This window comes from Rhinoderma darwinii, chromosome 1 (genome assembly GCF_050947455.1).
Source record: "Rhinoderma darwinii isolate aRhiDar2 chromosome 1, aRhiDar2.hap1, whole genome shotgun sequence".
In the NCBI taxonomy this organism is placed as follows: Eukaryota; Metazoa; Chordata; class Amphibia; order Anura; family Rhinodermatidae; genus Rhinoderma; species Rhinoderma darwinii.
In genome coordinates this window covers 264,052,119-264,074,464 of record NC_134687.1, presented here as the reverse complement: position 1 = coordinate 264,074,464, position 22,346 = coordinate 264,052,119, and the positions used below count along the sequence as shown (strand labels likewise).

Below are 22,346 nucleotides of genomic sequence, written 5' to 3'. Positions count from 1 at the left end.
GAAACAAAATCTAAACGACATAATAAAAAGTCAACCACACCACGGATTCCCAGACAGTCTCCCACAGTGGTACTAGCGAGGCCTTAAGCTGTGTAACTTCTGCGATCTGACGAGAGCAGGCACATTCAGCTTAGAATGGCCATTGACATTAAATGCTTTAATCCATAGTCCTTTTTAATCGATTGTGAAACAAAATCTAAACGACATAATAAAAAGTCAACCACACCACGGATTCCCAGACAGTCTCCCAGACTGGTACTAGCGAGGCCTTAAGCTGTGTAACTTCTGCGATCTGACGAGAGCAGGCACATTCAGCTTAGAATGGCCATTGACATTAAAAGCCTTAATCCATAGTCCTATTTAATCTATTGTGAAACAAAATCTAAACAACATAATAAGAAGTCAACCGCACCACGGATTCCCAGACAGTCTCCCACACTCGTACTAGCGAGGCCTTAAGTTGTGTAACTTCTGCGATCTGACGAGAGCAGGCACATTCAGCTTAGAATGGCCATTGACATTAAATGCTTTAATCCATAGTCCTTTTTAATCGATTGTGAAACAAAATCTAAACGACATAATAAAAATTCAACCGCACCACGGATTCCCAGACAGTCTCCCACACTGGTACGAGCGAGGCCTTAAGCTGTGTAACTTCTGCGTTCTGACGAGAGCAGGCACATTCAGCTTAGAATGGCCATTGCCGTTAAATGCTTTAATCCATAGTCCTATTTAATCTATTGTGAAACAAAATCTAAACGACATAATAAAAAGTCAACCGCACCACGGATTCCCAGACAGTCTCCCACACTGGTACTAGCGAGGCCTTAAGCTGTGTAACTTCTGCGATCTGACGAAAGCAGGGACATTCGGCTTAGAATGGCCATTGACACTAAATGCTTTAATCCATAGTCCTTTTAATCGATTGTGAAACAAAATCTAAACGACATGATAAAAAGTCAACCGTGCCACGGATTCCCAGACAGTCTCCCACACTGGTACTAGCGAGGCCTTAGGCTGTGTAACTTCTGCGATCTGACGAGAGCAGGGGCATTCAGCTTAGAATGGCCATTGACATTAAATGCTTTAATCCATAGTCCTTTTTAATCGATTGTGAAACAAAATCTAAACGACATAATAAAAATTCAACCGCACCACGGATTCCCAGACAGTCTCCCACACTGGTACTAGCGAGGCCTTAAGCTGTGTAACTTCTGCGATCTGACGAGAGCAGGCACATTCAGCTTAGAATGGCCATTGACGGTAAATGCTTTAATCCATAGTCCTATTTAATCTATTGTGAAACAAAATCTAAACGACATAATAAAAAGTCAACCGCACCACGGATTCCCAGACAGTCTCCCACACTGGTACTAGCGAGGCGTTAAGCTATGTAATTTCTGCGATCTAACGAGAGCAGGCACATTCAGCTTAGAATGGCCATTGACATTAAATGCTTTAATCCATAGTCCTTTTTAATCGATTGTGAAACAAAATCTAAACGACATAATAAGAAGTCAACCGCACCACGGATTCACAGACAGTCTCCCACACTGGTACTAGCGAGGCCTTAAGCTGTGTATCTTCTGCAATCTGACGAGAGCAGGCACACTCAGCTTAGAATGGCCATTGACATTAAAAGCCTTAATCCATAGTCCTATTTAATCTATTGTGAAACAAAATCTAAACAACATAATAAAAAGTCAACCGCACCACGGATTCCCAGACAGTCTCCCACACTGGTACTAGCGAGGCGTTAAGCTGTGTAACTTCTGCGACCTAACGAGAGCAGGCACATTCAGCTTAGAATGGCCATTGACATTAAATGCTTTAATCCATAGTCCTTTTTAATCGATTGTGAAACAAAATCTAAACGACATAAATAGTAAACCGCACCACGGATTCCCAGACAGTCTCCCACACTGGTATTAGCGAGGCCTTAAGCTGTGTAACTTCTGCGATCTGACGAGAGCAGGCACATTCAGCTTAGAATGGCCATTGACATTAAATGCTTTAATCCATAGTCCTATTTAATCTATTGTGAAACAAAATCTAAACGACATAATAAAAAGTCAACCGCATCACGGATTCCCAGACAGTCTCCCACACTGGTACTAGCGAGGCCTTAAGCTGTGTAACTTCTGCGATCTGACGAGAGCAGGGACATTCAGCTTAGAATGGCCATTGACACTAAATGCTTTAATCCATAGTCCTTTTTAATCGATTGTGAAACAAAATCTAAACGACATGATAAATAGTCAACCGCACCACGGATTCCCAGACAGTCTCCCACACTGGTACTAGCGAGGCCTTAGGCTGTGTAACTTCTGCGATCTGACGAGAGCAGGGACATTCAGCTTAGAATGGCCATTGACATTAAGTGCTTTAATCCATAGTCCTTTTTAATCGATTGTGAAACAAAATCTAAACGACATAATAAAAATTCAACCACACCACGGATTCCCAGACAGTCTCCCACACTGGTACTAGCGAGGCCTTAAACTGTGTAACTTCTGCGATCTGACGAGAGCAGGCACATTCAGCTTAGAATGGCCATTGACGTTAAATGCTTTAATCCATAGTCCTATTTAATCTATTGTGAAACAAAATCTAAACGACATAATAAAAAGTCAACCGCACCATGGATTCCCAGACAGTCTCCCACACTGGTACTAGCGAGGCCTTAAGCTGTGTAACTTCTGCGATCTGACGAGAGCAGGCACATTCAGCTTAGAATGGCCATTGCCATTAAATGCTTTAATCCATAGTCCTTTTTAATCGATTGTGAAACAAAATCTAAACGACATAATAAAAAGTCAACCGCACCACGGATTCCCAGACAGTCTCCCACACTGGTACTAGTGAGGCCTTAAGCAGTGTAACTTCTGCGATCTGACGAGAGCAGGGACATTCAGCTTAGAATGGCAATTGACATCAAATGCTTTAATCCATAGTCCTTTTTAATCGATTGTGAAACAAAATCGAAACAACATAATAAAAAGTCAACCGCACCACGGATTCCCAGACAGTCTCCCACACTGGTACTAGCGAGGCCTTAGGCTGTGTAACTTCTGCGATCTGACGAGAGCAGGGGCATTCAGCTTAGAATGGCCATTGACATTAAATGCTTTAATCCATAGTCCTTTTTAATCGATTGTGAAACAAAATCTAAACGACATAATAAAAATTCAACCGCACCACAGATTCCCAGACAGTCTCCCACACTGGTACTAGCGAGGCCTTAACCCCTTAAGGACGCAGCCTAGTTTGGGCCTTAAGGCTCAGAGCCCATTTTTCAAATCTGACATATTTCACTTTATGTGGTAATAACGTCGGAATGCTTAAACCTATCCAAGCGATTCTGAGATTGTTTTCTCGTGACACTTTGGGCTTCATGTTCGTGGTAAAATTTGGTCGATATATTCAGTGTTTATTGGTGAAAAATTGCAAAATTTAGAGAAAATTTTGAAAAAATTGCATTTTTCAGAATTTAAATGCATCTGCTTGTAAAACAGACGGTTATACCACCCAAAATAGTTACTAGTTCACATTTCCCATATGTCTACTTTAGATTGGCATCGTTTTTTTAACATTCTTTTATTTTTCTTGGACGTTACAAGGCTTAGAACATAAACAGCAATTTCTCATATTTTTAAGAAAATTTCAAAAGCCTTTTTTTTAAGGTACCTCTTGAGTTCTGAAGTGGCTTTGAGGGGCCTATGTATTAGAAACCCCCATAAAACACCCCATTTTAAAAACTAGACCCCTCAAAGTATTCAAAACAGCATTTAGAAAGTTTTTTAACCCTTCAGGCATTTCACAGGAATTAAAGCAATGTGGAGGTGAAATTTGCAAATTTCATTTTTCTTGCTGAATTTCAATATTATTCCATTTTTTTCTGTAACACAGAAGATTTTACCAGAGAAATACTACTAAATATGTATTGTCCAGATTCTGCAGTTTTTAGAAATGTCCCACATGTGGCTCTAGTGCGCTCGTGGAATAAAACACAAGCCTCAGAAACAAAGGAGCACCTAGTGCATTTTGAGGCCTCTTTTTTATTAGAATATATTTTAGGCAGCATGCCAGGTTTGAAGAGGTGTTGAGGTATGAAAGCAATGGAAACCCACCAGAAGTGACCCCATTTTGGAAACTAGACCCCTCAAGGAATTCATTTATGGTTGTTGTTATCATTTTGACCACACCGTTTTTTCACAGCACCTATTTGAATTGGGCTGTGAAATTAAAAAAATGATATTTTTTCCATTAAGATGTAATTTTTGTTCAAAATTTCTTATTTTCACAAGGAATAAAACACCCCATTTTGTTGCCCAATTTGTCCTTAGTGCGGCAATACCCCATTTGTGGTGATAAACTGCCGTTTGGGCCCATGGGAGGACTCAGAAGGAAAGGAGCGCTATGTGTTTGTTGGAGTCCAGATTTTGCTGGATTGGTTTTCGGGTTCCATGTCGCATTTGCAGAGCCCCAGAGGTATGAAAGCAATGGAAACCCACCAGAAGTGACCCCATTTTGGAAACTAGACCCCTCAAGGAATTCATTTATGGTTGTTGTTATCATTTTGACCACACCGTTTTTTCACAGCACCTATTTGAATTGGGCTGTGAATTAAAAAAATGATATTTTTTTCCATTAAGATGTAATTTTTGTTCAAAATTTCTTATTTTCACAAGGAATAAAACACCCCATTTTGTTGCCCAATTTGTCCTGAGTGCGGCAATACCCCATTTGTGGTGATAAACTGATGTTTGGGCCCATGGCAGGACTCAGAAGGAAAGGACCACCATTTGGCCTACTGGAGCTTTTCTTGTGCTAAGTCATGTAGGCAGAAGCCCCTGAGGTACCAGTACAGTTAAAACCCCCGAGAAGTGACCCCATTTTAAAAACTACACCCCTTAAGACATTCATCTAGTGGTGTAGTGAGCATTTTGACCCCACAGTTATTGTGTAAAAGGTAATGCGCAGCAGATGGTGCAAAGTGAGATTTGCAATTTCCTATGCATATATGCCATTTCAGTGTCTGATATATTGTGCCCAGCATGTGCCACTGGAGACATACACCCCATAAATTGTAATGTGGGTTCTCCCGGGTACGGCAATACCCTACATGTGGCTGTTATTAGCTGACTGGGCACACGACAGGGCTCAGAAGGGAAGGACCACCATTTAGCCTACTGGAGCTTTTCTGGTGCTAAGTCATGTAGGCAGAACCCCTGAGGTACCAGTACAGTTGAAACCCCCGAGAAGTGACCCCATTTTAAAAACTACACCCCTTAAGACATTCATCTAGTGGTGTAGTGAGCATTTTGACCCCACAGTTATTGTGTAAAAGGTAATGCGCAGCAGATGGTGCAAAGTGAGATTTGCAATTTCCTATGCATATATGCCATTTCAGTGTCTGATATATTGTGCCCAGCATGTGCCACTGGAGACATACACCCCATAAATTGTAATGTGGGTTCTCCCGGGTACGGCAATACCCTACATGTGGCTGTTATTAGCTGCCTGGGCACACGACAGGGCTCAGAAGGGAAGGACCACCATTTAGCCTACTGGAGCTTTTCTGGTGCTAAGTCATGTAGGCAGAACCCCTGAGGTACCAGTACAGTTGAAACCCCCGAGAAGTGACCCCATTTTAAAAACTACACCCCTTAAGACATTCATCTAGTGGTGTAGTGAGCATTTTGACCCCACAGTTATTGTGTAAAAGGTAATGCGCAGCAGATGGTGCAAAGTGAGATTTGCAATTTCCTATGCATATATGCCATTTCAGTGTCTGATATATTGTGCCCAGCATGTGCCACTGGAGACATACACCCCATAAATTGTAATGTGGGTTCTCCCGGGTACGGCAATACCCTACATGTGGCTGTTATTAGCTGCCTGGGCACACGACAGGGCTCAGAAGGGAAGGACCACCATTTAGCCTACTGGAGCTTTTCTGGTGCTAAGTCATGTAGGCAGAACCCCTGAGGTACCAGTACAGTTGAAACCCCCGAGAAGTGACCCCATTTTAAAAACTACACCCCTTAAGACATTCATCTAGTGGTGTAGTGAGCATTTTGACCCCACAGTTATTGTGTAAAAGGTAATGCGCAGCAGATGGTGCAAAGTGAGATTTGCAATTTCCTATGCATATATGCCATTTCAGTGTCTGATATATTGTGCCCAGCATGTGCCACTGGAGACATACACCCCATAAATTGTAATGTGGGTTCTCCCGGGTACGGCAATACCCTACATGTGGCTGTTATTAGCTGCCTGGGCACACGACAGGGCTCAGAAGGGAAGGACCACCATTTAGCCTACTGGAGCTTTTCTGGTGCTAAGTCATGTAGGCAGAACCCCTGAGGTACCAGTACAGTTGAAACCCCCGAGAAGTGAACCCATTTTAAAAACTACACCCCTTAAGACATTCATCTAGAGTGTAGTGAGCATTTTGACCCAACAGTTATTGTGTAAAAGGTAATGCGCAGTAGATGGTGCAAAGTGAGATTTGCAATTTCCTATGCATATATGCCATTTCAGTGTCTGATATATTGTGCCCAGCATGTGCCACTGGAGACATACACCCCATAAATTGTAATGTGGGTTCTCCCGGGTACGGCAATACCCTACATGTGGCTGTTATTAGCTGCCTGGGCACACGACAGGGCTCAGAAGGGAAGGACCACCATTTAGCCTACTGGAGCTTTTCTGGTGCTAAGTCATGTAGGCAGAACCCCTGAGGTACCAGTACAGTTGAAACCCCCGAGAAGTGAACCCATTTTAAAAACTACACCCCTTAAGACATTCATCTAGAGTGTAGTGAGCATTTTGACCCAACAGTTATTGTGTAAAAGGTAATGCGCAGTAGATGGTGCAAAGTGAGATTTGCAATTTCCTATACATATATGCCATTTCAGTGTCCGATATATTGTGCCCAGCATGTGCCACCGGAGACATACACCCCATAAATTGTAATGTGGGTTCTCCCGGGTACGGCAATACCCTACATGTGGCTGTTATTTGCTGCTTGGGCACATGGCAGGGCTCAAAAGGGAAAGATGAGGGGGATAAGCTGTGCGGAGTGCATCAGGGTAAATTAAAAATCAAGGGATGTATGGTAAATTTTAAAACAATCTTTCATACAGAGCCCTGGTTTTTCGGGACACGTGTCGCATTGGTATGTTGTGTCCTTCCTTATCCCCCTCTTATAGCACACTTTGCACCTCTTTTGACTTTTTCCCTTCTTGCCAGTTTGGGGAACTTCTCCTGGAAAGTGTTGCCCTGGTACGATGCGTGTGGCCTCGCTTCCAGAAGTACTGGGTGCCCCTCCTTCCTGGTCGCCAAAAATTAGGTTCTTTATAACCACCTCTTGAAATTCCAGGAAAGTTCCCCTCTGGCCTGCACATCGACGTAGCACGTACGCATTGTACAATGCCATCTGTATGATGTGCACGGCCAGCTTCTTATACCACACCCTCGATTTCCGCGTAGCGCTGTAGGGCTTCAGGACTTGATCTGACAAGTCCACCCCTCCCATGTACCTATTGTAGTCCAGGATGCAATCTGGTTTGGGGGTCTCTGTACTGGTACCTCGTACAGGTACATGGGTACTGGTGTGGCCATGTATTGTTGTCAATACAAGGACATCTCTCTTGTCCTTGTACTTGACACACAATATGTTGCTACTAGAATGTGCCCTGCTCTCACCCCTTCTGAGTGTTTGCCCAAGCAGTGTTTTAGGGAGGCCTCTAAGATTTTTTCTAGCAGTGCCGCATGCCGCAATCCTTCTGGAAGCGAGGCACTTGAAGAGCGGGACGCTGGTATAAAAATTATCCAGGTAGAGGTGGTAACCCTGGTCCAGCAGTGGGTGCACCAAATCCCACACAATTTTTGCGTTAATTCCCAGTAAGGGGGGGCATTCTGGGGGCTGAATACTGCTGTCCTTCCCTTCATATATCCTGAATTTATATGTATACCCTGATGCACTCTCGCACAGCTTATACAACTTCACGCCATACCTTGCCCTCTTACTTGGCAGGTATTGGCGGAATTGAAGCCTCCCTTTAAAATGTACCAGGGACTCATCAATGGAAATACACTTCTCGGGGGTGTATGCTTGGGCAAACCGGGCACTGAAATGGTCTAATAGGGGTCTCAGTTTATATAAACGGTCAAAACTGGGGTCATCTCGGGGTGGGCACTGCTCATTATCGGCATAATGTAGGAAGCGAAGTATTGCCTCATAACGCATCCTGGACATGGCCATACGGTACATCGGGGTGTGGTATAGGATGTCCGTGCTCCAGTAGGTCCTAATGGATGGCTTTTTTAGAAGCCCCATGTTCAAGAGCAGTCCCCAGAACTTGCCCAACTCTGCTGCGTTTACAGGAGTCCACCTCTGGGATTGGGCATAAAATGAGTTGGGGTTCTTGGTGATATACTGTTGGGCATATAAATTAGTCTGGGTGACCATTAGCTCTATAAAGTTATCAGTGAAGAAGAACTTGAAAAAGTCCATCTCACTGAACCCTGCCGTGTTAAATTTGATGCCTGGGCTGCCCGTGTACTCAGGGATTTGGGGTTCATAATGGTCTGGTGTGGGCGTCCAAATGGGGTCACTTCGCTCAGGGGTATCACTTGTTGTGGGGTCACTTCTCTCAGGGATTTCTACTATGGTGGTGGTCCTGGGGCGTCTCCTAGGGGGTCCCTCCTCTTCATCGCTGGATGAGGAGGTAGACAAATAAAATAGTGTATCGCCATCCGACGAGTCTGTGTCGGAGGCCAGAAATGCATACGCCTCTTCAGCAGTAAATGTCCGTTGGGACATGCTTGTTGTGCGAAGACAAAATTTATATACTGCAAAAAAATAAATCCCTAACTGGGAGCAATAGGATAGCACAACTAGCACAAATGTGTGTTTTGTTTTTAGAGAGCAAGTGGACTTCCCTGACACTAAAGCTAACTAGGGCGAGGGTTCCTAACACTAAACCTAACTAAATTTTATGTGGACTTCCCTAACGCTAAACCTAACTACGGCGACGATTCCCTGACACTAAACCTATCTAGATTATTTCAAGCTTCCCTGACACTAAACCTAACTACGGTGACGGGTGCCTGACACTAAACCTATCTAATTATTCCGAGCTTCCCTGACGCTAAACCTAACTACGGTGATGGATCCCTAACGCTAAGCCTATCTACGGTGACCGATTCCTGACGCTAAATTCCCTGACACTATACCTAACTACGCTTTTTGACGGTTCCCTGACACTAACTAACCCTAATACTAAACTAACCAGTTAAATTTTCAAAATTGGCTAAACTAACTATTTTTTTTTGTTTCTTTTTTTTCTTTTTATATTTTTTTTTTTGTTTTATGTTTTATATAGAAAAAAATGAAAAAAAAATCCCCAGGGACCAAGAAATGTGGTCCTGAAGACTGAAAAGTGGTCAGTGATAGGAGATCACTGACCAAAAAACGTGGGTAGAACTCAAAGAGGAAGGGAACAGGAGTGGGTAGTGGATGGGGTGGTGGGAAGCAAAAAAAACGTTGTTTTAGAAACTTTTTTTCACTTTTTTTCACTTCTTTTCTCTCTGACTCTCTGCTCACAACCGATCTCAACGCCTCGCTAACTCCAACAGGGCGTTCAGGGCGGTTGCAGCAGGATGTGAGGTCAGAGAGAGGAAGTGACGAGAATGATCGCTGCTATTGGCTAGTTACTCACTGACTAGCCAATAGCGGCGATCGGCGAGGCGGGACCATAGTAAATGGTCCCGGCCCATTATGCTGTGATAGCATGCTGTCAGAAACAGCAGCTATCACAGCTCAGGAACGCCGGGCTCGAGCACTGCTGTGCTGAATGAGACCGATCGCTGCTATTGGCTAGTTACTCACTGACTAGCCAATAGCGGCGATCGGCGAGGCGGGACCATAGTAAATGGTCCCGTCCCATTATGCCGTGATAGCCTGCTGTCAGAAACAGCAGCTATCACAGCGCATGAACGCGCCGGGCGCGCGCACCGCTGTTCTAACTGCAAGACGTACTATTACGGCATGGAGCGCGAACGATAGAGCTGCCATGACGTAATAGTACGTCAAGGAGCGGGAAGGGGCTAATACTAAACTAACCAGTTAAATTTTCAAAATTGGCTAAACTAACTATTTTTTTTTGTTTCTTTTTTTTCTTTTTATATTTTTTTTTTTGTTTTATGTTTTATATAGAAAAAAATGAAAAAAAAATCCCCAGGGACCAAGAAATGTGGTCCTGAAGACTGAAAAGTGGTCAGTGATAGGAGATCACTGACCAAAAAACGTGGGTAGAACTCAAAGAGGAAGGGAACAGGAGTGGGTAGTGGATGGGGTGGTGGGAAGCAAAAAAAACGTTGTTTTAGAAACTTTTTTTCACTTTTTTTCACTTCTTTTCTCTCTGACTCTCTGCTCACAACCGATCTCAACGCCTCGCTAACTCCAACAGGGCGTTCAGGGCGGTTGCAGCAGGATGTGAGGTCAGAGAGAGGAAGTGACGAGAATGATCGCTGCTATTGGCTAGTTACTCACTGACTAGCCAATAGCGGCGATCGGCGAGGCGGGACCATAGTAAATGGTCCCGGCCCATTATGCTGTGATAGCATGCTGTCAGAAACAGCAGCTATCACAGCTCAGGAACGCCGGGCTCGAGCACTGCTGTGCTGAATGAGACCGATCGCTGCTATTGGCTAGTTACTCACTGACTAGCCAATAGCGGCGATCGGCGAGGCGGGACCATAGTAAATGGTCCCGTCCCATTATGCCGTGATAGCCTGCTGTCAGAAACAGCAGCTATCACAGCGCATGAACGCGCCGGGCGCGCGCACCGCTGTTCTAACTGCAAGACGTACTATTACGGCATGGAGCGCGAACGATAGAGCTGCCATGACGTAATAGTACGTCAAGGAGCGGGAAGGGGCTAAGCTGTGTAACTTCTGCGATCTGACGAGAGCAGGCACATTCAGCTTAGAATGGCCATTGACGGTAAATGCTTTAATCCATAGTCCTATTTAATCTATTGTGAAACAAAATCTAAACGACATAATAAAAAGTCAACCGCACCACGGATTCCCAGACAGTCTCCCACACTGGTACTAGCGAGGCGTTAAGCTATGTAATTTCTGCGATCTAACGAGAGAAGGCACACTCAGCTTAGAATGGCCATTGACATTAAAAGCCTTAAAGGCATGGTGTCGCCCCAAAAACATGGTTTTTTTTAAAAATTTAAACATTTAGTGTGTGGGTGATTAAACATTGTTCAAATTTTTTTTATTTTTTTCGCGAGTCAGGAAATATTATAAATTTTTTCAAATTTATAATACTACCCATTTTTGGTCACTAGATGGAGCTGTTTGGAGCTAGTTCCCAAAATTGCAGCATTGCAACATTGGGTTAAAAGCTATCGCTCTAGTGAGCGCTCAGCATCCCCCCCTCCTTTATCCTGGCTAGTGACGGGATAAACGAGGGGTTTGAAAGGTTTAACCTGCTACACTGTGCGTCGCCATTTTTTGAGGTAACCCACAGTGTAGTAGGTTTACATGCAGTAGTAAACACACACAAACACTAACATACATTGAAATCGCTTACCTGCTCCTGCCGCCGCGGCCCGTCCGCTCCCTTTGCTGCCGCTGTTCCATGTGCACTTGTCCGGAAGCCGCGACCGGAAGTAGTAATCTTACTGTCCGGCCGCGACTTCCGGTCCACAGGAAAATGGCGCCGGACGGCGCCAATTTCGAATAGGACTGTGTGGGAGCGGCGCATGCGCAGTTCCCACACAGACGCCGTACACGGCAGTCAATGGGACGGGAGCCGTTCGCAGTCCCTATGGGACTGTGGCTGCCGTATTCCATGTCTGTGTGTGTCGTTAATCGACACACACAGAAATGGAACAAAAAATGGCAGCCCCCATAGGGAAAAAAAAGTGTGAAAAAAAGAAACAGTAAAACACAAACACACAAATGAAAATAAACGTTTATATTAAGGCACTAACATCTTTAACATATAAATAAAATATTTGTGATGACACTGTTCCTTTAATCCATAGTCCTATTTAATCTATTGTGAAACAAAATCTAAACAACATAATAAAAAGTCAACCGCACCACGGATTCCCAGACAGTCTCCCACACTGGTACTAGCGAGGCCTTAAGCTGTGTAACTTCTGCAATCTGACGAGAGCAGGTACATTCAGCTTAGAATGGCCATTGACGTTAAATGCTTTAATTCATAGTCCTATTTAATCTATTGTGAAACAAAATCTAAACGACATAATAAAAAGTCAACCGCACCATGGATTCCCAGACAGTCTCCCACACTGGTACTAGCGAGGCGTTAAGCTGTGTAACTTCTGCGATCTAACGAGAGCAGGCACATTCAGCTTAGAATGGCCATTGACATTAAATGCTTTAATCCATAGTCCTTTTTAATCGATTGTGAAACAAAATCTAAACGACATAATAAAAAGGAAACCGCACCACGGATTCCCAGACAGTCTCCCACACTGGTACTAGCGAGGCCTTAAGCTGTGTAACTTCTGCGATCTGACGAGAGCAGGCACATTCAGCTTAGAATGGCCATTGACGTTAAATGCTTTAATCCATAGTCCTATTTAATCTATTGTGAAACAAAATCTAAACGACATAATAAAAAGTCAACCGCATCACGGATTGCCAGACAGTCTCCCACACTGGTACTAGCGAGGCGTTAAGCTATGTAACTTCTGCGATCTAACGAGAGCAGGCACATTCAGCTTAGAATGGCCATTGACATTAAATGCTTTAATCCATAGTCCTTTTTAATCGATTGTGAAACAAAATCTAAACGACATAATAAAAAGTCAACCGCACCACGGATTCACAGACAGTCTCCCACACTGGTACTAGCGAGGCCTTAAGCTGTGTAACTTCTGCGATCTGACGAGAGCAGGGACATTCAGCTTAGAATGGCCATTGACATTAAAAGCCTTAATCCATAGTCCTATTTAATCTATTGTGAAACAAAATCTAAACAACATAATAAAAAGTCAAGCGCACCACGGATTCCCAGACAGTCTCCCACACTGGTACTAGCGAGGCCTTAAGCTGTGTAACTTCTGCGTTCTGACGAGAGCAGGCACATTCAGCTTAGAATGGCCATTGACATTACATGCTTTAATCCATAGTCCTATTTAATCTATTGTGAAACAAAATCTAAACGACATAATAAAAAGTCAACCGCACCACGGATTCCCAGACAGTCTCCCACACTGGTACTAGCGAGGCCTTAAGCTGTGTAACTTCTGCGATCTGACGAGAGCAGGCACATTCAGCTTAGAATGGCCATTGACATTAAATGCTTTAATCCATAGTCCTTTTTAATCGATTGTGAAACAAAATCGAAACAACATAATCAAAAGTCAACTGCACCACGGATTCCCAGACAGTCTCCCACACTGGTACTAGCGAGGCCTTAGGCTGTGTAACTTCTGCGATCTGACGAGAGCAGGGGCATTCAGCTTAGAATGGCCATTGACATTAAATGCTTTAATCCATAGTCCTTTTTAATCGATTGTGAAACAAAATCTAAACGACATAATAAAAATTCAACCGCACCACGGATTCCCAGACAGTCTCCCACAGTGGTACTAGCGAGGCCTTAAGCTGTGTAACTTCTGCGATCTGACGAGAGCAGGTACATTCAGCTTAGAATGGCCATTGACGGTAAATGCTTTAATCCATAGTCCTATTTAATCTATTGTGAAACAAAATCTAAACGACATAATAAAAAGTCAACCGCACCACGGATTCCCAGACAGTCTCCCACACTGGTACTAGCGAGGCGTTAAGCTATGTAACTTCTGCGATCTAACGAGAGAAGGCACACTCAGCTTAGAATGGCCATTGACATTAAAAGCCTTAATCCATAGTCCTATTTAATCTATTGTGAAACAAAATCTAAAAGACATAATAAAAAGTCAACCGCACCACGGATTCCCAGACAGTCTCCCACACTGGTACTAGCAAGGCCTTAAGCTGTGTAACTTCTGCGATCTGATGAGAGCAGGGACATTCAGCTTAGAATGGCCATTGACATTAAATTCTTTAATCCATAGTCCTTTTTAATCGATTGTGAAACAAAATCTAAACGACATAATAAAAAGTCAAGTGCACCACGGATTCCCAGACAGTCTCCCACACTGGTACTAGCGAGGCCTTAAGCTGTGTAACTTCTGCAATCTGACGAGAGCAGGCACATTCAGCTTAGAATGGCCATTGACGTTAAATGCTTTAATCCATAGTCCTATTTAATCTATTGTGAAACAAAATCTAAACGACATAATAAAAAGTCAACCGCACCACGGATTCCCAGACAGTCTCCCACACTGGTACTAGCGAGGCGTTAAGCTGTGTAACTTCTGCGATCTAACGAGAGCAGGCACATTCAGCTTAGAATGGCCATTGACATTAAATGCTTTAATCCATAGTCCTTTTTAATCGATTGTGAAACAAAATCTAAACGACATAATAAAAAGTAAACCGCACCACGGATTCCCAGACAGTCTCCCACACTGGTACTAGCGAGGCCTTAAGCTGTGTAACTTCTGCGATCTGACGAGAGCAGGCACATTCAGCTTAGAATGGCCATTGACATTAAAAGCCTTAATCCATAGTCCTATTTAATCTATTGTGAAACAAAATCTAAACAACATAATAAAAAGTCAACCGCACCACGGATTCCCAGACAGTCTCCCACACTCGTACAAGCGAGGCCTTAAGCTGTGTAACTTCTGCGATCTGACGAGAGCAGGCACATTCAGCTTAGAATGGCCATTGACGTTAAATGCTTTAATCCATAGTCCTATTTAACCTATTGTGAAACAAAATCTAGACGACATAATAAGAAGTCAACCGCACCACGGATTCCCAGACAGTCTCCCACACTGGTACTAGCGAGGCCTTAAGCTGTGTAACTTCTGCGATCTGACGAGAGCAGGCACATTCAGCTTAGAATGGCCATTGACATTAAATGCTTTAATCCATAGTCCTTTTTAATCGATTGTGAAACAAAATCTAAACGACATAATAAAAAGTCAACCGCACCACGGATTCCCAGACAGTCTCCCACACTGGTACTAGCGAGGCCTTAAGCTGTATAACATCTGCGATCTGACGAGAGCAGGGACATTCAGCTTAGAATGGCCATTGACATTAAATGCTTTAATCCATAGTCCTTTTTAATCGATTGTGAAACAAAATCTAAACGACATAATAAAAAGTCAACCGCACCACGGATTCCCAGACAGTCTCCCACACTGGTACTAGCAAGGCTTTAAGCTGTGTAACTTCTGCGATCTGACGAGAGCAGGCACATTCAGCTTAGAATGGCCATTGACGTTAAATGCTTTAATCCATAGTCCTATTTAATCTATTGTGAAACAAAATCTAAACGACATAATAAAAAGTCAACCGCACCACGGATTCCCAGACAGTCTCCCACACTGGTACTAGCGAGGCCTTAAGCTGTGTAACTTCTGCGATCTGACGAGAGCAGGCACATTCAGCTTAGAATGGCCATTGACATTAAATGCTTTAATCCATAGTCCTTTTTAATCGATTGTGAAACAAAATCTAAACGACATAATAAAAAGTCAACCGCACCACTGATTCCCAGACAGTCTCCCACACTGGTACTAGCGAGGCCTTAAGCTGTGTAACTTCTGCGATCTGACGAGAGCAGGCACATTCAGCTTAGAATGGCCATTGACATTAAATGCTTTAATCCATAGTCCTTTTTAATCGATTGTGAAACAAAATCTAAACTACATAATAAAAAGTCAACCGCACCACGGATTCTCAGACAGTCTCCCATACTGGTACTAGCGAGGCCTTAAGCTGTGTAACTTCTGCGATCTGATGAGAGCAGGGACATTCAGCTTAGAATGGCCATTGACATTAAATGCTTTAATCCATAGTCCTTTTTAATCGATTGTGAAACAAAATTTAAACGACATAATAAAAATTTAACCGCACCACGGATTCCCAGACAGTCTCCCACAATGGTACTAGCGAGGCCTTAAGCTGTGTAACTTCTGCGATCTGACGAGAGCAGGCACATTCAGCTTAGAATGGCCATTGACGTTAAATGCTTTAATCCATAGTCCTATTTAATCTATTGTGAAACAAAATCTAAACGACATAATAAAAAGTCAACCGCACCACGGATTCCCAGACAGTCTCCCACACTGGTACTAGCGAGGCGTTAAGCTGTGTAACTTCTGCGATCTAACGAGAGCAGGCACATACAGCTTAGAATGGCCATTGACATCAAATGCTTTAATCCATAGTCCTTTTTAATCGATTGTGAAACAAAATCTAAACAACATAATAAAAAGGCAACCGCACCACGGATTCCCAGACAGTCTCCCACACTGGTACTAGCGAGGCATTAAGCTGTGTAACTTCTGCGATCTGACGAGAGCAGGCACATTCAGCTTAGAATGGCCATTGACATCAAAAGCCTTAATCCATAGTCCTATTTAATCTATTGTGAAACAAAATCTAAACAACATAATAAAAAGTCAACCGCACCACGGATTCCCAGACAGTCTCCCACACTGGTACTAGCGAGGCCTTAAGCTGTGTAACTTCTGCGATCTGACGAGAGCAGGGACATTCAGCTTAGAATGGCCATTGACATTAAATGCTTTAATCCATAGTCCTTTTTAATCGATTGTGAAACAAAATCTAAACGACATAATAAAAACTCAACCGCACCACGGATTCCCAGACAGTCTCCCACACTGGTACTAGCGAGGCCTTAAGCTGTGTAACTTCTGCGTTCTGACGAGAGCAGGCACATTCAGCTTAGAATGGCCATTGACGTTAAATGCTTTAATCCATAGTCCTATTTAATCTATTGTGAAACAAAATCTAAACGACATAATAAAAAGACAACCTCACCACGGATTCCCAGACAGTCTCCCACACTGGTACTAGCGAGGGCTTAAGCTGTGTAACTTCTGCGATCTGACGAGAGCAGGCACATTCAGCTTAGAATGGCCATTGACATTAAATGCTTTAATCCATAGTCCTTTTTAATCGATTGTGAAACAAAATCTAAACGACATAATAAAAAGGCAACCGCACCACTGATTCCCAGACAGTCTCCCACACTGGTACTAGCGAGGCCTTAAGCTGTGTAACTTCTGCGATCTGACGAGAGCAGGCACATTCAGCTTAGAATGGCCATTGACATTAAATGCTTTAATCCATAGTCCTTTTTAATCGATTGTGAAACAAAATCTAAACGACATAATAAAAAGTCAACCGCACCACGGATTCCCAGACAGTCTCCCACACTGGTACTAGCGAGGCCTTAAGCTGTGTAACTTCTGCGATCTGACGAGAGCAGGGATATTCATCTTAGAATGGCCATTGACATTAAATGCTTTAATCCATAGTCCTTTTTAATCGATTGTGAAACAAAATCTAAACGACATAATAAAAATTCAACCGCACCACGGATTCCCAAACAGTCTCCCACACTGGTACTAGCGAGGCCTTAAGCTGTGTAACTTCGGCGATCTGACGAGAGCTGGCACATTCAGCTTAGAATGGCCATTGACGTTAAATGCTTTAATCCATAGTCCTATTTAATCTATTGTGAAACAAAATCTAAACGACATAATAAAAAGTCAACCGCACCACGGATTCCCAGACAGTCTCCCACATTGGTACTAGCGAGGCGTTAAGCTGCGTAACTTCTGCGATCTAACGAGAGCAGGCACATTCAGCTTAGAATGGCCATTGACATTAAATGCTTTAATCCATAGTCCTTTTTAATCGATTGTGAAACAAAATCTAAACGACATAATAAGAAGTCAACCGCACCACGGATTCACAGACAGTCTCCCACACTGGTACTAGCGAGGCCTTAAGCTGTGTAACTTCTGCGATCTGACGAGAGCAGGCACATTCAGCTTAGAATGGCCATTGACGTTAAATGCTTTAATCCATAGTCCTATTTAATCTATTGTGAAACAAAATCTAAACGACATAATAAAAAGTCAACCGCACCACGGATTCCCAGACAGTCTCCCACACTGGTACTAGCGAAGCGTTAAGCTGCGTAACTTCTGCGATCTAACGAGAGAAGGCACATTCAGCTTAGAATGGCCATTGACATTAAATGCTTTAATCCATAGTCCTTTTTAATCGATTGTGAAACAAAATCTAAACGACATAATAAAAAGTCAACCGCACCACGGATTCCCAGACAGTCTCCCACATTGGTACTAGCGAGGCGTTAAGCTGCGTAACTTCTGCGATCTAACGAGAGCAGGCACATTCAGCTTAGAATGGCCATTGACATTAAATGCTTTAATCCATAGTCCTTTTTAATCGATTGTGAAACAAAATCTAAACGACATAATAAGAAGTCAACCGCACCACGGATTCACAGACAGTCTCCCACACTGGTACTAGCGAGGCCTTAAGCTGTGTAACTTCTGCGATCTGACGAGAGCAGGCACATTCAGCTTAGAATGGCCATTGACGTTAAATGCTTTAATCCATAGTCCTATTTAATCTATTGTGAAACAAAATCTAAACGACATAATAAAAAGTCAACCGCACCACGGATTCCCAGACAGTCTCCCACACTGGTACTAGCGAAGCGTTAAGCTGCGTAACTTCTGCGATCTAACGAGAGAAGGCACATTCAGCTTAGAATGGCCATTGACATTAAATGCTTTAATCCATAGTCCTTTTTAATCGATTGTGAAACAAAATCTAAACGACATAATAAAAAGTCAAGTGCACCACGGATTCCCAGACAGTCTCCCACACTGGTACTAGCGAGGCCTTAAGCTGTGTAACTTCTGCTATCTGACGAGAGCAGGCACATTCAGCTTAGAATGGCCATTGACGTTAAATGCTTTAATCCATAGTCCTATTTAATCTATTGTGAAACATAATCTAAACGACATAATATAAAGTCAACCGCACCACGGATTCCCAGACAGTCTCCCACACTGGTACTAGCGAGGCGTTAAGCTGTGTAACTTCTGCGATCTAACGAGAGCAGGCACATTCAGCTTAGAATGGCCATTGACATTAAATGCTTTAATCCATAGTCCTTTTTAATCGATTGTGAAACAAAATCTAAACGACATAATAAAAAGTAAACCGCACCACGGATTCCCAGACAGTCTCCCACACTGGTACTAGCGAGGCCTTAAGCTGTGTAACTTCTGCGATCTGACGAGAGCAGGCACATTCAGCTTAGAATGGCCATTGACATTAAAAGCCTTAATCCATAGTCCTATTTAATCTATTGTGAAACAAAATCTAAACAACATAATAAAAAGTCAACCGCACCACGGATTCCCAGACAGTCTCCCACACTCGTACAAGCGAGGCCTTAAGCTGTGTAACTTCTGCGATCTGACGAGAGCAGGCACATTCAGCTTAGAATGGCCATTGACGTTAAATGCTTTAATCCATAGTCCTATTTAATCTATTGTGAAACAAAATCTAAACGACATAATAAGAAGTCAACCGCACCACGGATTCCCAGACAGTCTCCCACACTGGTACTAGCGAGGCCTTAAGCTGTGTAACTTCTGCGATCTGACGAAAGCAGTCACATTCAGCTTAGAATGGCCATTGACATTAAACGCTTTAATCCATAGTCCTTTTTAATCGATTGTGAAACAAAATCTAAACGACATAATAAAAAGTCAACCGCACCCCGGATTCCCAGACAGTCTCCCACACTGGTACTAGCGAGGCCTTAAGCTGTGTAACTTCTGCGATCTGATGAGAGCAGGCACATTCAGCTTAGAATGGCCATTGACATTAAATGCTTTAATCCATAGTCCTTTTTAATCGATTGTGAAACAAAATCTAAACGACATAATAAAAAGTCAACCGCACCACGGATTCCCAGACAGTCTCCCACACTGGTACTAGCGAGGCCTTAAGCTGTATAACATCTGCGATCTGACGAGAGCAGGGACATTCAGCTTAGAATGGCCATTGACATTAAATGCTTTAATCCATAGTCCTTTTTAATCGATTGTGAAACAAAATCTAAACGACATAATAAAAAGTCAACCGCACCACGGATTCCCAGACAGTCTCCCACACTGGTACTAGCGAGGCTTTAAGCTGTGTAACTTCTGCGATCTGACGAGAGCAGGCACATTCAGCTTAGAATGGCCATTGACATTAAAAGCTTTAATCCATAGTCCTTGTTAATCGATTGTGAAACAAAATCTAAACGACATAATAAAAATTCAACCGCACCACGGATTCCCAGACAGTCTCCCACACTGGTACTAGCGAGGCCTTAAGCTGTGTAACTTCTGCGTTCTGACGAGAGCAGGCACATTCAGCTTAGAATGGCCATTGACGTTAAATGCTTTAATCCATAGTCCTATTTAATCTATTGTGAAACAAAATCTAAACGACATAATAAAAAGTCAACCGCACCACGGATTCCCAGACAGTCTCCCACACCGGTACTAGCGAGGCCTTAAGCTGTGTAACTTCTGCGATCTGACGAGAGCAGGCACATTCAGCTTAGAATGGCCATTGACATTAAATGCTTTAATCCATAGTCCTTTTTAATCGATTGTGAAACAAAATCTAAACGACATAATAAAAAGTCAACCGCACCACGGATTCCCAGACAGTCTCCCACACTGGTACTAGCAAGGCTTTAAGCTGTGTAACTTCTGCGATCTGACGAGAGCAGGCACATTCAGCTTAGAATGGCCATTGACGTTAAATGCTTTAATCCATAGTCCTATTTAATCTATTGTGAAACAAAATCTAAACGACATAATAAAAAGTCAACCGCACCACGGACTCCCAGACAGTCTCCCACACTGGTACTAGCGAGGCCTTAAGCTGTGTAACTTCTGCGATCTGACGAGAGCAGGCACATTCAGCTTAGAATGGCCATTGACATTAAATGCTTTAATCCATAGTCCTTTTTAATCGATTGTGAAACAAAATCTAAACGACATAATAAAAAGTCAACCGCACCACTGATTCCCAGACAGTCTCCCACACTGGTACTAGCGAGGCCTTAAGCTGTGTAACTTCTGCGATCTGACGAGAGCAGGCACATTCAGCTTAGAATGGCCATTGACATTAAATGCTTTAATCCATAGTCCTTTTTAATCGATTGTGAAACAAAATCTAAACTACATAATAAAAAGTCAACCGCACCACGGATTCTCAGACAGTCTCCCATACTGGTACTAGCGAGGCCTTAAGCTGTGTAACTTCTGCGATCTGATGAGAGCAGGGACATTCAGCTTAGAATGGCCATTGACATTAAATGCTTTAATCCATAGTCCTTTTTAATCGATTGTGAAACAAAATCTAAACGACATAATAAAAATTCAACCGCACCACGGATTCCCAGACAGTCTCCCACAATGGTACTAGCGAGGCATTAAGCTGTGTAACTTCTGCGATCTGACGAGAGCAGGCACATTCAGCTTAGAATGGCCATTGACGTTAAATGCTTTAATCCATAGTCCTATTTAATCTATTGTGAAACAAAATCTAAACGACATAATAAAAAGTCAACCGCACCACGGATTCCCAGACAGTCTCCCACACTGGTACTAGCGAGGCGTTAAGCTGTGTAACTTCTGCGATCTAACGAGAGCAGGCACATACAGCTTAGAATGGCCATTGACATCAAATGCTTTAATCCATAGTCCTTTTTAATCGATTGTGAAACAAAATCTAAACAACATAATAAAAAGTCAACCGCACCACGGATTCCCAGACAGTCTCCCACACTGGTACTAGCGAGGCATTAAGCTGTGTAACTTCTGCGATCTGACGAGAGCAGGCACATTCAGCTTAGAATGGCTATTGACATCAAAAGCCTTAATCCATAGTCCTATTTAATCTATTGTGAAACAAAATCTAAACAACATAATAAAAAGTCAACCGCACCACGGATTCCCAGACAGTCTCCCACACTGGTACTAGCGAGGCCTTAAGCTGTGTAACTTCTGCGATCTGACGAGAGCAGGGACATTCAGCTTAGAATGGCCATTGACATTAAATGCTTTAATCCATAGTCCTTTTTAATCGATTGTGAAACAGAATCTAAACGACATAATAAAAACTCAACCGCACCACGGATTCCCAGACAGTCTCCCACACTGGTACTAGCGAGGCCTTAAGCTGTGTAACTTCTGCGTTCTGACGAGAGCAGGCACATTCAGCTTAGAATGGCCATTGACGTTAAATGCTTTAATCCATAGTCCTATTTAATCTATTGTGAAACAAAATCTAAACGACAT

At 43.1% G+C, this 22,346-nt stretch overlaps 66 pseudogenes; all 66 read right to left on the bottom strand.

Annotated features, from left to right (window-relative positions):
• Positions 1 to 28: 28 nt before the first annotated feature.
• Positions 29 to 147, bottom strand: LOC142736185 (5S ribosomal RNA; annotated as a pseudogene).
• Positions 148 to 214: 67 nt separating this feature from the next.
• LOC142736327 (5S ribosomal RNA) lies at positions 215 to 333 on the bottom strand (annotated as a pseudogene).
• A 67-nt stretch (positions 334 to 400) lies between these two features.
• Positions 401 to 519, bottom strand: LOC142675698 (5S ribosomal RNA; annotated as a pseudogene).
• A 67-nt stretch (positions 520 to 586) lies between these two features.
• LOC142693522 (5S ribosomal RNA) lies at positions 587 to 705 on the bottom strand (annotated as a pseudogene).
• A 67-nt stretch (positions 706 to 772) lies between these two features.
• Positions 773 to 891, bottom strand: LOC142682438 (5S ribosomal RNA; annotated as a pseudogene).
• A 66-nt stretch (positions 892 to 957) lies between these two features.
• Positions 958 to 1,076, bottom strand: LOC142684864 (5S ribosomal RNA; annotated as a pseudogene).
• Positions 1,077 to 1,143: 67 nt separating this feature from the next.
• Positions 1,144 to 1,262, bottom strand: LOC142736673 (5S ribosomal RNA; annotated as a pseudogene).
• Positions 1,263 to 1,329: 67 nt separating this feature from the next.
• LOC142700387 (5S ribosomal RNA) lies at positions 1,330 to 1,448 on the bottom strand (annotated as a pseudogene).
• Positions 1,449 to 1,701: 253 nt separating this feature from the next.
• Positions 1,702 to 1,820, bottom strand: LOC142703614 (5S ribosomal RNA; annotated as a pseudogene).
• Positions 1,821 to 1,884: 64 nt separating this feature from the next.
• Positions 1,885 to 2,003, bottom strand: LOC142678576 (5S ribosomal RNA; annotated as a pseudogene).
• Positions 2,004 to 2,070: 67 nt separating this feature from the next.
• LOC142670997 (5S ribosomal RNA) lies at positions 2,071 to 2,189 on the bottom strand (annotated as a pseudogene).
• A 67-nt stretch (positions 2,190 to 2,256) lies between these two features.
• On the bottom strand, positions 2,257 to 2,375 carry LOC142737930 (5S ribosomal RNA; annotated as a pseudogene).
• Positions 2,376 to 2,442: 67 nt separating this feature from the next.
• Positions 2,443 to 2,561, bottom strand: LOC142684412 (5S ribosomal RNA; annotated as a pseudogene).
• A 67-nt stretch (positions 2,562 to 2,628) lies between these two features.
• Positions 2,629 to 2,747, bottom strand: LOC142683155 (5S ribosomal RNA; annotated as a pseudogene).
• Positions 2,748 to 2,814: 67 nt separating this feature from the next.
• Positions 2,815 to 2,933, bottom strand: LOC142737246 (5S ribosomal RNA; annotated as a pseudogene).
• A 67-nt stretch (positions 2,934 to 3,000) lies between these two features.
• On the bottom strand, positions 3,001 to 3,119 carry LOC142735772 (5S ribosomal RNA; annotated as a pseudogene).
• Positions 3,120 to 12,123: 9,004 nt separating this feature from the next.
• On the bottom strand, positions 12,124 to 12,242 carry LOC142730875 (5S ribosomal RNA; annotated as a pseudogene).
• Positions 12,243 to 12,495: 253 nt separating this feature from the next.
• LOC142666268 (5S ribosomal RNA) lies at positions 12,496 to 12,614 on the bottom strand (annotated as a pseudogene).
• A 253-nt stretch (positions 12,615 to 12,867) lies between these two features.
• Positions 12,868 to 12,986, bottom strand: LOC142737742 (5S ribosomal RNA; annotated as a pseudogene).
• Positions 12,987 to 13,053: 67 nt separating this feature from the next.
• Positions 13,054 to 13,172, bottom strand: LOC142735841 (5S ribosomal RNA; annotated as a pseudogene).
• A 67-nt stretch (positions 13,173 to 13,239) lies between these two features.
• On the bottom strand, positions 13,240 to 13,358 carry LOC142713952 (5S ribosomal RNA; annotated as a pseudogene).
• A 67-nt stretch (positions 13,359 to 13,425) lies between these two features.
• On the bottom strand, positions 13,426 to 13,544 carry LOC142735941 (5S ribosomal RNA; annotated as a pseudogene).
• A 67-nt stretch (positions 13,545 to 13,611) lies between these two features.
• On the bottom strand, positions 13,612 to 13,730 carry LOC142735933 (5S ribosomal RNA; annotated as a pseudogene).
• Positions 13,731 to 13,983: 253 nt separating this feature from the next.
• LOC142731665 (5S ribosomal RNA) lies at positions 13,984 to 14,102 on the bottom strand (annotated as a pseudogene).
• A 67-nt stretch (positions 14,103 to 14,169) lies between these two features.
• LOC142685893 (5S ribosomal RNA) lies at positions 14,170 to 14,288 on the bottom strand (annotated as a pseudogene).
• Positions 14,289 to 14,355: 67 nt separating this feature from the next.
• On the bottom strand, positions 14,356 to 14,474 carry LOC142681434 (5S ribosomal RNA; annotated as a pseudogene).
• A 67-nt stretch (positions 14,475 to 14,541) lies between these two features.
• On the bottom strand, positions 14,542 to 14,660 carry LOC142736139 (5S ribosomal RNA; annotated as a pseudogene).
• A 67-nt stretch (positions 14,661 to 14,727) lies between these two features.
• On the bottom strand, positions 14,728 to 14,846 carry LOC142665776 (5S ribosomal RNA; annotated as a pseudogene).
• Positions 14,847 to 14,913: 67 nt separating this feature from the next.
• Positions 14,914 to 15,032, bottom strand: LOC142713941 (5S ribosomal RNA; annotated as a pseudogene).
• A 67-nt stretch (positions 15,033 to 15,099) lies between these two features.
• On the bottom strand, positions 15,100 to 15,218 carry LOC142737827 (5S ribosomal RNA; annotated as a pseudogene).
• A 67-nt stretch (positions 15,219 to 15,285) lies between these two features.
• Positions 15,286 to 15,404, bottom strand: LOC142675897 (5S ribosomal RNA; annotated as a pseudogene).
• A 67-nt stretch (positions 15,405 to 15,471) lies between these two features.
• Positions 15,472 to 15,590, bottom strand: LOC142713919 (5S ribosomal RNA; annotated as a pseudogene).
• Positions 15,591 to 15,657: 67 nt separating this feature from the next.
• Positions 15,658 to 15,776, bottom strand: LOC142735820 (5S ribosomal RNA; annotated as a pseudogene).
• A 67-nt stretch (positions 15,777 to 15,843) lies between these two features.
• LOC142735682 (5S ribosomal RNA) lies at positions 15,844 to 15,962 on the bottom strand (annotated as a pseudogene).
• A 67-nt stretch (positions 15,963 to 16,029) lies between these two features.
• On the bottom strand, positions 16,030 to 16,148 carry LOC142686676 (5S ribosomal RNA; annotated as a pseudogene).
• Positions 16,149 to 16,215: 67 nt separating this feature from the next.
• Positions 16,216 to 16,334, bottom strand: LOC142690654 (5S ribosomal RNA; annotated as a pseudogene).
• A 67-nt stretch (positions 16,335 to 16,401) lies between these two features.
• LOC142688933 (5S ribosomal RNA) lies at positions 16,402 to 16,520 on the bottom strand (annotated as a pseudogene).
• Positions 16,521 to 16,587: 67 nt separating this feature from the next.
• LOC142728159 (5S ribosomal RNA) lies at positions 16,588 to 16,706 on the bottom strand (annotated as a pseudogene).
• A 67-nt stretch (positions 16,707 to 16,773) lies between these two features.
• Positions 16,774 to 16,892, bottom strand: LOC142735779 (5S ribosomal RNA; annotated as a pseudogene).
• Positions 16,893 to 16,959: 67 nt separating this feature from the next.
• LOC142710786 (5S ribosomal RNA) lies at positions 16,960 to 17,078 on the bottom strand (annotated as a pseudogene).
• A 67-nt stretch (positions 17,079 to 17,145) lies between these two features.
• LOC142738343 (5S ribosomal RNA) lies at positions 17,146 to 17,264 on the bottom strand (annotated as a pseudogene).
• Positions 17,265 to 17,331: 67 nt separating this feature from the next.
• On the bottom strand, positions 17,332 to 17,450 carry LOC142738216 (5S ribosomal RNA; annotated as a pseudogene).
• A 67-nt stretch (positions 17,451 to 17,517) lies between these two features.
• Positions 17,518 to 17,636, bottom strand: LOC142673062 (5S ribosomal RNA; annotated as a pseudogene).
• A 67-nt stretch (positions 17,637 to 17,703) lies between these two features.
• LOC142675157 (5S ribosomal RNA) lies at positions 17,704 to 17,822 on the bottom strand (annotated as a pseudogene).
• Positions 17,823 to 17,889: 67 nt separating this feature from the next.
• Positions 17,890 to 18,008, bottom strand: LOC142736357 (5S ribosomal RNA; annotated as a pseudogene).
• A 253-nt stretch (positions 18,009 to 18,261) lies between these two features.
• Positions 18,262 to 18,380, bottom strand: LOC142675146 (5S ribosomal RNA; annotated as a pseudogene).
• Positions 18,381 to 18,447: 67 nt separating this feature from the next.
• Positions 18,448 to 18,566, bottom strand: LOC142736356 (5S ribosomal RNA; annotated as a pseudogene).
• A 253-nt stretch (positions 18,567 to 18,819) lies between these two features.
• LOC142692224 (5S ribosomal RNA) lies at positions 18,820 to 18,938 on the bottom strand (annotated as a pseudogene).
• Positions 18,939 to 19,005: 67 nt separating this feature from the next.
• On the bottom strand, positions 19,006 to 19,124 carry LOC142681423 (5S ribosomal RNA; annotated as a pseudogene).
• A 67-nt stretch (positions 19,125 to 19,191) lies between these two features.
• LOC142736138 (5S ribosomal RNA) lies at positions 19,192 to 19,310 on the bottom strand (annotated as a pseudogene).
• Positions 19,311 to 19,377: 67 nt separating this feature from the next.
• On the bottom strand, positions 19,378 to 19,496 carry LOC142665772 (5S ribosomal RNA; annotated as a pseudogene).
• A 67-nt stretch (positions 19,497 to 19,563) lies between these two features.
• Positions 19,564 to 19,682, bottom strand: LOC142678086 (5S ribosomal RNA; annotated as a pseudogene).
• A 67-nt stretch (positions 19,683 to 19,749) lies between these two features.
• LOC142737268 (5S ribosomal RNA) lies at positions 19,750 to 19,868 on the bottom strand (annotated as a pseudogene).
• A 67-nt stretch (positions 19,869 to 19,935) lies between these two features.
• LOC142737826 (5S ribosomal RNA) lies at positions 19,936 to 20,054 on the bottom strand (annotated as a pseudogene).
• A 67-nt stretch (positions 20,055 to 20,121) lies between these two features.
• On the bottom strand, positions 20,122 to 20,240 carry LOC142737995 (5S ribosomal RNA; annotated as a pseudogene).
• A 67-nt stretch (positions 20,241 to 20,307) lies between these two features.
• LOC142735469 (5S ribosomal RNA) lies at positions 20,308 to 20,426 on the bottom strand (annotated as a pseudogene).
• A 67-nt stretch (positions 20,427 to 20,493) lies between these two features.
• Positions 20,494 to 20,612, bottom strand: LOC142716544 (5S ribosomal RNA; annotated as a pseudogene).
• Positions 20,613 to 20,679: 67 nt separating this feature from the next.
• Positions 20,680 to 20,798, bottom strand: LOC142675886 (5S ribosomal RNA; annotated as a pseudogene).
• A 67-nt stretch (positions 20,799 to 20,865) lies between these two features.
• Positions 20,866 to 20,984, bottom strand: LOC142729563 (5S ribosomal RNA; annotated as a pseudogene).
• Positions 20,985 to 21,051: 67 nt separating this feature from the next.
• Positions 21,052 to 21,170, bottom strand: LOC142735819 (5S ribosomal RNA; annotated as a pseudogene).
• Positions 21,171 to 21,237: 67 nt separating this feature from the next.
• LOC142735681 (5S ribosomal RNA) lies at positions 21,238 to 21,356 on the bottom strand (annotated as a pseudogene).
• A 67-nt stretch (positions 21,357 to 21,423) lies between these two features.
• Positions 21,424 to 21,542, bottom strand: LOC142702752 (5S ribosomal RNA; annotated as a pseudogene).
• A 67-nt stretch (positions 21,543 to 21,609) lies between these two features.
• Positions 21,610 to 21,728, bottom strand: LOC142690632 (5S ribosomal RNA; annotated as a pseudogene).
• Positions 21,729 to 21,795: 67 nt separating this feature from the next.
• LOC142668412 (5S ribosomal RNA) lies at positions 21,796 to 21,914 on the bottom strand (annotated as a pseudogene).
• A 67-nt stretch (positions 21,915 to 21,981) lies between these two features.
• On the bottom strand, positions 21,982 to 22,100 carry LOC142728148 (5S ribosomal RNA; annotated as a pseudogene).
• Positions 22,101 to 22,167: 67 nt separating this feature from the next.
• LOC142735778 (5S ribosomal RNA) lies at positions 22,168 to 22,286 on the bottom strand (annotated as a pseudogene).
• Positions 22,287 to 22,346: the final 60 nt, after the last annotated feature.